Source organism: Silene latifolia, chromosome 9 (genome assembly GCF_048544455.1).
Source record: "Silene latifolia isolate original U9 population chromosome 9, ASM4854445v1, whole genome shotgun sequence".
Lineage (NCBI taxonomy): Eukaryota > Viridiplantae > Streptophyta > Magnoliopsida > Caryophyllales > Caryophyllaceae > Silene > Silene latifolia.
Window position 1 is genome coordinate 93,643,371 of NC_133534.1, and position 11,399 is coordinate 93,654,769.

An 11,399-nucleotide genomic window follows, 5' to 3' on the forward strand; every position below is an offset into this window, starting at 1 on the left:
TCGCGTGCACTTGATTTGTCAAATATAGCAATTAAATTAATTAAAACGAAGCATATCTCACGTGGCCGGTCGATCGACCAGGGTAGGCGGTCTATCGACCGTAGCTCGACTCAAACCTACGAATTCTAATGCCGCCTACTTCTACAGATTCCCTACATTCTAGCACAGGGTATTTAGCTACTCATACTCATGATAAAAACAACAATAAGATTATCAAATAAAGCTAACGAATTCATACTTGAATTAATTGAACAAATGATTAACATAAAACGATAATTTGGCTTCGGGAGATCTAACCTAGCAATTCTAAACTATGAACGAATTAAAGCTATGAAACTGAATATAAGAACAGAAGAATACCGTAAAAGGAATTGCAGAGAAAAGATCAAAACCGAATGCAAAAGTAAACTTTATTGATGACGAAATAATCTCAAGAACCCTAATTATTTCCCTAACTAACTGATATTACTGACTTGATAATAGCTTCCCCTTTATTCTGAAAACTAAGATTACGTTATATAGAAATATTACGCAACTCTCATTCCTAAACCTAATTACAATGGGCTTCTAACTTCTCGATCTTTTAACTTGCGTCAGATTTATCGGTGTGGTCGATCGACCAAGGCAGCCGGTCGATCGACTGATACGCGCTGAACAGTAGCTTCTGTAACTCGTGCTCTGGTCGATCGACCATGAAGACCAGTCGATCGACTGAAGTAACTGGTACTTGGCTCCAAAAGCTTCGTGAATTCATCTTTCGGGCCTCGATACGCGCACCAAGTTCGTTTCTTGAGTGAACACTTCACGTCAAATGCAATGCCTAGTACTCGGGGACGGATTTAGCTCGATATCTACTCATTTCCGCAATAATCTGCAATATTACAAGAAAATACGAAAGTAGACGAAAATGGGGAAAATGGTAGCTTAAACTACATAAATGAGCTCTGAAATGCGTGTAAAATAGGGTGTAAAACATCATATAAAAGACACACATCAAACTTCCTGTGGACAGCGGGCCGCCCACGGGGGCGCTTGGATGAAGGGGCTCGAAAACAAGCGTTTGCATTTTGTATGGAGTCGCCACCAATTTTTATGGGAAATTGGAACCGTTCGAATACCTCGTGTCATGTCAAGACACAAAGTAGTGACATGAACACTAAGCAATCGTTACCCTTAGCATTCTATGTCTAGAATGACTCTCGTGGATGCCAATGAACACGGGTGCTCACGGAGATCTGGAGTAAGGGGTGAGGGTACGTATTAGGAAGCTCTTTTGATCGAACACCTAATCCCGCCCGCCTCGATAGCGGCCTCTACTAATGATTAGGGAAGTTATCTATACTCGATATATCGTCGGCTATATGCATGCAATGCAACATCCAAGTTTTAATCCTAGCATGTGAGAATTGATACTAAGTCGGTGAACAATTAATTAGCATACAATTGGGTCGAAGTAGGATTTAATGTTAATTTACATGTGAAAACATACAAATAATACGAAAAAATAATAATAGTAAAAATACAATAAAGAAAATTACATTAATTACATCGGATTAGATGATTTATGTCGAAAATACCGCTAAAACGGATGATTTGATAAAAAAAGAATAAAAGAATAAAACAAAGAAATACGAATAAGTCAGAAGGTGGTAATATGATTATTAGTTGATTAACACGTAAACTAATTAAACTACGTCAAGGCAGAAAAGGAGTTCAGAGACAGAACTCAACCTGGAACAGGCGCAGCAGGCACTGCGCCCTTTGGAAGAGGCGCGGCGATTCTTTCGCGTCTGTTTCAAGTGGTGAGTTCTGGCTGTGAAGCCAGAACTGCAAACCGTTAACGTTAATTGGTAATCTTAAGGGATTGATTTGCGATAATTGACTCGGATGAAAGTTATTAGCAGATTATTTACATATGATTGAGGTCATAAAACAGTAAAACATGGATGAGACGGAAATAAGACGGATTAATTATGTGAAGGGTTGATGTTAATGAATGATTAATTAAACTAACTAACTAAACGAATTATTAACTAAACATGACGAATATGACGATGAACATATGAACATAGATGCAAATATATCAATGACGAATCTTTAAACCCAATATGAACAGATTGAACTTCTAAAATCCGGGTTTGAATATTAAAGACGAAAACCCGTAAATATTGATTATTTAGGATTTAAATTGGAACAATGATGAATTAAACATGTTAATGATGATAAATAATATACATGAATTAATTATGCTATCATGATGAAGAATTAAAGAACAAACAAACGAAATCAAATAAGAACAACGAATTACAGAGGACGAAGAAGAAGAAAAGAAGCAGGAACTGCGGCAGCCCCACGAAGAGGCGCAGCAGGTGCCTCGCTCCTTCGAAGAGGCGCGGCGGATTTGCTGCGTCTTTTCTCGACGTCATCTCACCGGAAATCCGCAAAAAGGTTTTAAAGACGGTTTTAGAAATCGGTTTTAACGGTGTACTTTCGACATAAACCTTACAATGATAAATAAATACAATAAATAAAAGGAATTATACACCCTCAGACTTACATGTTGACGGAACGAGAAGGACTAAGAAAATCGATTAGTGATGCTCGACGCGAATGCAATGAAAGAGTGCCCTCGTAAGAGGAAAACGATTTAACAAGTTGATTAATTAGATTGATTAAGTGTAGTGGTCAAATTGGTCGGTCATGCAACGGAGAGGTGGTACCGGAAGATCCGAGCTTACGTGGTCGAATGTTCAAGCACGTAGGCGCCAATTAGTAAGAACAAAGTCTAGAATGCAAAGGGAGAAGAGAAGGGCGGACACTCGCGTGAGAAATATGAGGAACGAAGGCTCCTATTTATACTAATCACGTGAAGGAATAGGGTTTCGGAGACTCTTTGGAAGTGAATCTCGGAAAGATATAAAAAAGATACGTAAATCATGCAAAGAAGGGCCTGGGAAGAGGCGCAGCAGCCCACTTGCGTCTCTTGGAAGAGGCGCGACACTGTCTTTGCGTCTGTTCCCAGGAGGTTTCCTCCTGCTTAAGAAAGATTTCCGTGTTTAAGTTATGGTAGGACGGAATTAATTCGATTATCTCTAATATCTTATGTAAATATTACGGGATATTATTTGCCAAAAGATAAAATTTGAGAAATATGGAATAGAAATATCCGGAACATTCCAGAACATTCTGACTCGGGATTTAACAGTTATCAGAAAATGGAGACGGTTTTTGACCGGACTCGAATGTACTCTAATTATCGCCAAAACGACCGTATCGGGACGTAGATGACAACTAAGAGGTTGACATTAATATTTGAGCAATCACTTGACGATAATCTTACGAACTGTCACAAATCGTTCCGCGAACCAAACATGCGGCCCAATCATCACCGGGTGGTTTGTGAGAGGTGCGTAAACGAGGTGTCTCTGAGCCCCCACTTTGACTGAGGCTTGGACAAGGCGAAAGTCAAAGTATAGCCATCAGGTCAATCGAAGATTACAACCTGACGACTATGGCGACGCGAGGCGGCTCAAGGGGTCTGAGCCAAGGACCTGCCGTCGGGAACATTTTAGAGTCTGTCGACTATCGGGGAGGGTCGTTTAAAGTCCATTAGACTACGTAAGGAGGCTCGCCAGCCATAAGAAAAGACCATACCTGAGACTTCTTCTCGAGACGCTTTCGGAGGTGCATAGGAGCTAAGGTTTGAGCTTGGGAGCTAAGGGTAAGACCTAAAAGATATATTAGGATTGGTGCTAGGGTGTGGGACCCTAAAGGAAAGCATCGACGGGAAGGAGGCCTGAATATGAGTTTCGACCTAAGGTTTGAGCATAGGAACTTCCGGAGAACGACACCCTGTCGGACTCCGTGGGGAAACGAGAAATATTGAAAGCGCGGGACGTCGGTAGAAAGCTGCGGGGGAATCCGCTTGCGTTGGTCTCAAACGAACTCAGGCAAAACTTGGGGTTGAGGTTGAATCTGCTTGCGTCGGTCTCAAGCGAAACTCTTGTTGGAGAACATATTGACGACTAGGAACATCTTGATCGTCGGGAGAAGTCTTGCGTGAGCAGTACTGCAAAATACTACTGCGCTGGGCAAAACGAACTGAGCAATACTGCAAAATACTGCTGCGCGGGATAAAATGGGTTCGGACAATACTGCAAAATACTGCCGCGCTGGATAAAATGCGGGCCGAAACGAAAGAAAAATCGTCGAAACGGACCAAAATGATATAATAGCATCGAAGAAGAGGCGCACCAAAGATGGACCCACAAATAACGAACTCATAACGAATTTTTGAAAATTCGTATGGAGGGAACAAAAGGAAGAGGCGCAGCAAGAGCTGCGTCTCTTGGAAGAGAGCGCGGCGCTGCTTTGTGTCTTTTCCCCAATTTGGCAATTCTTGCGTAAAAACGCGAAATCAGAGGGTTTATGTTCATTTTATTCGAAACATAAATCACTCCATTCTCTCTCAAATCTTCACCATTTTCGTCAAGGTTGGATTCAAAAGCTTGCTTTAAATATGACTAATCGAGGTATGTGTCTTAATCTTGCATTAATCATCCGTATTTGTCGAATTTTGAGCCGCAATATCTAGGGTTTTCGACCCATTTAATCGAAAATTTGGGGCTTTTCCCCCAAATGGATTTGTCTCGCTAAACTGATGCTAGAAATGGATAATAGGTAATGTTAGGAACATAACCATGTATTTGCTTTGAATTTTCATCGAGTTTTGAGCCCTTGAGCGAATTTTGAGACGGTTTCACAGCTAGATCGTAAATTGCTTCGAAAATGGCCTTAGGATTGCCCATTGGCGATGAAATTTGATATTTGGGACCCTTGGATGATGGGTAAACTTCCCGTCATTTCGGAATTTTGGTTGGTGACAACTTTTGCAGGGCACCTTTCTAGGGCATAACCGCCATTATAGCGAAATGCTGCCGAATTTTCGACTCGAACCCGGGACTAGGCTTTGACTTAGACTTGACTTGACCCAATTTATCACATGAGTGATTGGGTTGGCGGGAATATGGCCAAGGATGGCCAGAAAAAGACAGTTTTCAGGGCTCCGGAGGCTCGAAAACTCCTTAACAAAGGTTCGCCGTCACGTGACGCGGCCTGTATTCGCTTTAATGTTGCAGGTGACGATGCTTCTACTTCTGGGAGGACTCCCATGGACGTAGATGCTGCTGTTGTGGAGGAGGCTTTGGAGCAGGCCTTCAACGCTGCGGTGATGGCTGCTGCGGACGAGGTTCCCGAGGAGGAGGCTGCCGAGGAGGAGGAGATTCCGAGACGGGCCCACCTTGGACGAGGGGGTCGTCAGCTGAGAGGAGCTCCCGCGTGGGTGAGACTTGGGAGAGTAGGCACCTTGTGTGGGTTGCGAGAGGGTCACTTGTCCTACAGATGGTGAAGAGCTTGGTAAATAGGAATTCCCTAACTCATTGCCTATCCCTTTCTATTTTTGTTCAAATTTCCTTTCAAACTTACTTAAAACTAAAGATAGCTTTATTTCGAATCATAATAGGAGGCCGGGAACATCCGATCGTTCTCGGGGTACACGACGGCGATGGAGCACTACGAGCGGCTGTCGGCGGAGGAGAGAGCCATGATCGAGCGTGGAGCGTTCGGTCCTCTGGTTCAGGTTTGGAGGGATATCGTGAAGAGGAAGTTGCGGGCCAACCTTAGCCTGGTCCGCGCTTTCTTGGATCGATTTTGGGATACGACTTCCACGTTTCACCTGCCTTTTGGTGAGGTGGGAGTCACCTTGGAGGACTACGGCATGATCTCTGGTCTGCCGTGTGGGACTGAGGAGATGGTGTGGCCGGAGACCGGCATGAGGGCGGATTCGGCCGAGGCGAGGAGGTTGATTGGCTGGAACCTGTCGCCGAAGGCTGTTGCGGTGCCGGGTTTGGTACCCAGTACCTACGTTCGAGATTATTTTGCGGGGAAGACCCCGGCATCGGTGGTGATCGATGGGAGGGAGACGGCTCCCCCTCCTTGTCTGGTGAGCAGAGAGGGCTCGTCGTGGCTTTGGTGGTTCTTGTCTTCGATTTACCTCGGAGACCGGGGTGAGAGGTCTGTCGACGAAGCTTCTCCCCTTTCTTGCCGACCGAGCTCCCTAGGGCGTTGGGGACCGGGTCATTCTTGGTTTTGCGGTCCTCATCCGCTTTATGAGGGCCATGGTTCGTCCGGAGTTGATGGAGAAGGGGACTTCCCCTGGTGCCGTCGGACCTGGGCTACTGTTGGAGGTATGAACCTTTCTTTAGATCAGAGTAAATTCCTTTCTTTTATCAAAGATCGAAAGATCGTCATTGACTATCCTGTTTTACAGGCGTGGGTGTACTCTTACTTCCCGGGCCTCGCGCCCAAGAGGACGGAGCGAGCCGGAGAGAGCCTATCCGTGGTGAGGGATTGGGTCATGTCCGGACGAAGAGCAAGCGTTCTTCTCACAATGTCTACCGGCGGGATGTGAACGCTCTTCAGCTGAGCAGCGTGAGTATCCCTTTCGTATGCATTTATTCTTCTCATACTTTGTTTTAAATTGATCATAGGAATGACCTTTGCCTTTATCTTGTCGCAGTGGGTGCCCGGACATGGGCGGGGAGTACGCCGAGGCGCCTCCTTTTGTCGCCGAGGTCCTTCGACCTAGGAGCCCGAGTCTGTTGTTGTTGTGACGCGTCGGTCCCGGGTCTGTGTGGTACTTAGGCGAGCGTTTGGCTCGTCGGTGTTCTCGGGCGCATTGACGGTTCCCATTGACCCTCCGAGGACGATGTTCGGGACGCTTCCGAGGCCGAGAGGAGGCGGACCTGGCCGGTGCCGATGGCGACGACCTTCTTACGCCTCGGTGAGGACTACTCGGCGTTCCTTTACGGGAGATTGGCGTACTGGCCAGTAGTGGTGAGTATCCTTTGTTTCTCTTTGATTGACTTCGGGAATTACGATGAAAGATCACCGATTAATGAGAGTTTATTTGTCTTTGCAGGAGGTTGAGGCGGCGGGCATCGAGCCCCCAGTGTACCCCGAGACCCTTGAGTACACTGACGCGACTGGGAGGACGACGATCTCCGAGCTGCGTGACTTTGACGTAGCTGTGACGGATGCTGGCTTAGATGATCGGCAAAGACATCGATCCGGAGGGTGAGTTCTTATTTTGCATAGTTTTCGTGTAAGAACACATTTGATTGAACTGGTTCGATTCCATCGAGAATTCTTTTGAAACGCAGTCGCGCCATCTCGGTTTGTGGCACTTTGGAGGGTGGCCAACCGGCTACGAGCTACGGCCATCGAGGCACTCGTCGGCGGTCGAGGTCGTCAGGTATGAACCTCATTTGTTTTTCCTTGATCTTTGGTTTTTCAGTTTTGTTTGAATTGATTGACACGAGCCAATTTCTTGTTGTCCACAGCCGATCGTGAGTGGAGCGAGAGTTGACCCAGTCTCGGGAGGAGACGGCTCGTCTATCGAGGGAGCTCGAGTTTCGGGACGCCGAGATCGCCACTCTTATGGCGAGGGTTGCCGAGCTGGAGGGTGCCCAGCAGTAGTCTGCGTGGTTTTGATTTTGAACATTTTTTGGATTTGTTTGGGGCGCAAGCCCCCAGTTTATTTGGACTTGGATTTGGTTTGGGGCGCAAGCCCCCAGTTTGCTTGTATATTTGCTTTTTTGTTGTATATACGACGGCCTGAGTGCCTTTTGCTGCTGGGTTGTGTTGCTTGTACCTGCAGGTTAGCTTTTGAACAGGTTTGGTAGACAACGGTTTGCACCGTCATGCTGCCGAAATTTACATAGAAATTCACGTAACACATACATTTTATACACATAAGGCCTTTAATTAGTGCAAAATGAGACTCGAAAGGACGTGAAAATGCAAAAATTTTGCCGGAAATGACCGGACGGTAGGGAGGGTTACCCCCGAAAAAAAAAAGAAAAAGAGAAATCTATAAGTTAGAAAATGGAAAAAAAGTAGAAATTAAGAAAATGAAATAAAAAAAGAATTAAAATGAAAACTAAATATAAAAGTGTGAGAAAATGGCGGAAAATGTCGATGTCGTCTCGAAACGCGCGTTTGCGGATTTAAGGAAACCTGAAGCATGGTAAATTCCTCGGATTTACCGAAATAAAATCCCGTAGGAATAGGAAATTATTCGTTTTATAGAATTAGGAAAGATCCAAACGCGGAGATCGCAGAAGTGATGCTGGGGAAGAGGCGCAGCATGAGCTGCGTCCCTTTGAAGAGGCGCAGCAGGCGCCGCGCCTGTTCCCAAGCAGGTCGGTTCTGACGGATTTTTGGAAACAGCAACTAGTATAAATAGAAGCGTCGACGAAGCTTTAAATCAAATAATTCTACCGTCTCTTCTTCGTCGATTCACATATAAAAAACTCCCAATAAATTTTCAAGAGAAAATTATCATCATGAATACCTTAGAGATTCGCTTGAAGGAATGGACCAACGAGTTTTCGAACATTGAGAAGCATGATATGGGTGCTTATAACCTTGGGTCTTTGTTGAGTTTGAAACTCATTAAGGTTGTAAAACCGTTCTTGGATGCTTGCCTTGACTATTGGGACCCAAATTATCATGTTTTTGCGTTCCCAGGAGGTGATATTTGTCCTTTTAGGAGGAAATTCTGCTATTGGCGGGTGGGACCCCGAACATTTACCGCCATCCCTTCTACGCTCAAGGGTATAAGAGCAAGTTTAGAGATTTGCTTGGACTTACTAGACTTGAGGTAGATCGTCTTGTTACTCCGAAGGGTGTGAGGATGCTAGATTTTATAGACCGATTCATCAACGGGGCCGACCCTCTGTCTCTTATGTTGCGAGGAGGAGAGCATTTGGCTTCGTTTCTTTGCATGTATACGTCCTTCGGGGACATGTTGATGAAGATTTGAGAGGTGATCCCCGTCTATTGGGTCTTATTGAGCAAATGGAGTGCGCAGAGCCCGACTTGTCTATGCTTAGGGAGATTATCTTGGGTTTGGACAATAGGAAGTCCAACCGCGATCTTCCGTTTTTGGGGAGTCCCGTTATCCTACAGGTAAAAGACACCCTTCTTTTTTCTTTTTTTTTTTTTTTTTTTTTTTTTTTTTTTTTTTTTTTTTTTTTTTTTTTTTCGTTGGGTGTCTAATCCCTGTTTTTTGGTAGGTTTGGCTTATGGAACGGCTCCGATTGCTCGAGCCCCCAGTTCATGCACTTTCCTATCATGCCCGTATGATTTCGATGAGGACACGACTGTACATGGTGGACTTCACCCGGGTCTGCGATTATTGGAAGAACAAGCTGAAGAATGACGATGGCCCGCTGATCAGGTGGATCGTTCCGTGGTGGCACCTAAAGTCTGTCACTGGAGTGTCTTCTTTGGATCCTACTAGGTCGGTGCGCATTCCTGGATTGGAGTTTATGGTATGTATCTTCCCTGAGAGATTGATGAGGCAAGTCGGGTTGAAGCAGATGATCCCTAGGCTTGACACCGTTCCGCAGACTGCTATGGCGCTTACTACAGAGAGCCGAAGAGAGTGGGCTATGAAGTGGGCCCAAAGAAACATGTGGTTCTTGAACTTCTCCTCCAATGCTTTGTGGGTGTCGGACTCTTATCTGAGGTGGAGGAAGGCAGCAACTTCGGAAGAGCGCGAAAGACTGAGGAAGCGCGAGCCCGTGGACTACAAGGTGCGCGAGGGAGAGAAAGAGAAAGAGAAGCATCTGACTGAAGGAGAAGAAGAAGCCGGGTTCCAAGTCGTTCATCCTTCGAAGAAATCGAAGACTACTCCTGTCGCAGAGATGGTGGTTGGTAAGAATGGAAGAGTCAGGCCTCGAGAAAGACCGTTGGTGATTAGGTCTGAAGTGGTGCAAGAGCGCCCGGCTCGAGGCCGTGACAAGAAATATGACAAGAACGACAAGGGCAAGGGAAAGATGGAGGAATAGCCCAAGTCTTATTTATTATTTGATTATTATTATTTATTGTTGTAATAAGAAAGGAGGGATTTTTAGAATCCTAGCCTAGTCTATTTTTATTATTTGCCGTATTATTATTAGAAATTGAATGAAATAAAAAAGGTTAAGTGGTTATGAAACCGTTGTGATTTTCTTTAATTATTCTTGTCGAATTTCAAATGCAATGCAAATGTCCTTCTATTTACATTTTTAAATATAATGGTGGGTTGAATCCCGTGAAGGATTGCCTACGTATTCACTTAAAAAAAGCGAAATCAAACCCTTGCGCGTAGTTCGAATAAATGTAAAAGAATAATTGTTCGAAGCAAGAGCTTGTAATGAACATAGAAAATAAGCATGAGCCTTTGCTTACTCGGGAGGTGCGAATTTAGTTTGTTTGATGATATGAGGATGACAAGTTTGCCAAGATGCAAGAGCATAGTGACATTCAAATGGGCCAGGGGCCGTTTATTTAGTGCCACAAGAGCGACACGTAGGTTTACGCGAGGCGCGTTTTTGTTCTATTCTAGGCATAGTATCGTTTCAATTGGTCGAGATTTGTGGGGTTTGAGAACTCATTCCCGTCTAGGTCCGTGATTCTAACCGCACCCCCCGGGAGTATTGATTTGACTAGATATGGTCCGGCCCAATTAGGTTTGAATTTTCCCCTTGGGTCGACGGTAAAAGAGCTCGACCGATTTGAGAACTAAATCTCCTTCTTTGATGTTTCTTGGCCTAACCCTTTTGTTGAAAGCTCGTTTGATACGTGCTTGATATGTTTGGACATTATGCAAGGCACGAAGCCTACGTTCATCCAGGAGGATGAGTTCTTCGTATCTATCCCTCTTCCAATCGGCCTCCGGGATTTGACTTTCTAGTAGAATACGCAAGGATGGTATTTCTAGCTCGACTGGTTGTACGGCTTCCATGCCGTAAGTCAAATAGAAAGGAGTAGCCCCAGTGGGCAACCTGACGGATGTTCGATACCCCCACAAAGCGAAAGGTATTTTGTTTGGCCAATCTCTATAATTGTCAGTCATTTTCTTGAGGATTGTGACGACATTTTTGTTAGCCGCTTCTACCGCGCCGTTAGTCTGTGGTCTATAGGGCGATGAGTGATGATGCTTGATCTTGTATTTGGCTAGCAATTGTTCGGTTTCGGCTTGGAAGTGGGATCCATTATCGCTAATGATCTCATGTGGGCAACCATATCGGCAGATGATGTTATTTTGTATGAATTTGGCTACATTTTTGGCCGTAAGAGCGGTGTAGGAAGCCGCTTCTACCCACTTGGTGAAGTAGTCAATTGCTACTAGGATGAAACAGTGACCTCCTGTTCCTGCTGGGGTTATTTTCCCAATTATGTCAATTCCCCACGCGGAGAATGGCCAAGGAGATGTCATCGTATAGAGCAACGAAGGAGGGACATGTTGTACATTCCCGAAGATTTGGCAATTGTGGCAATGACTCACATAT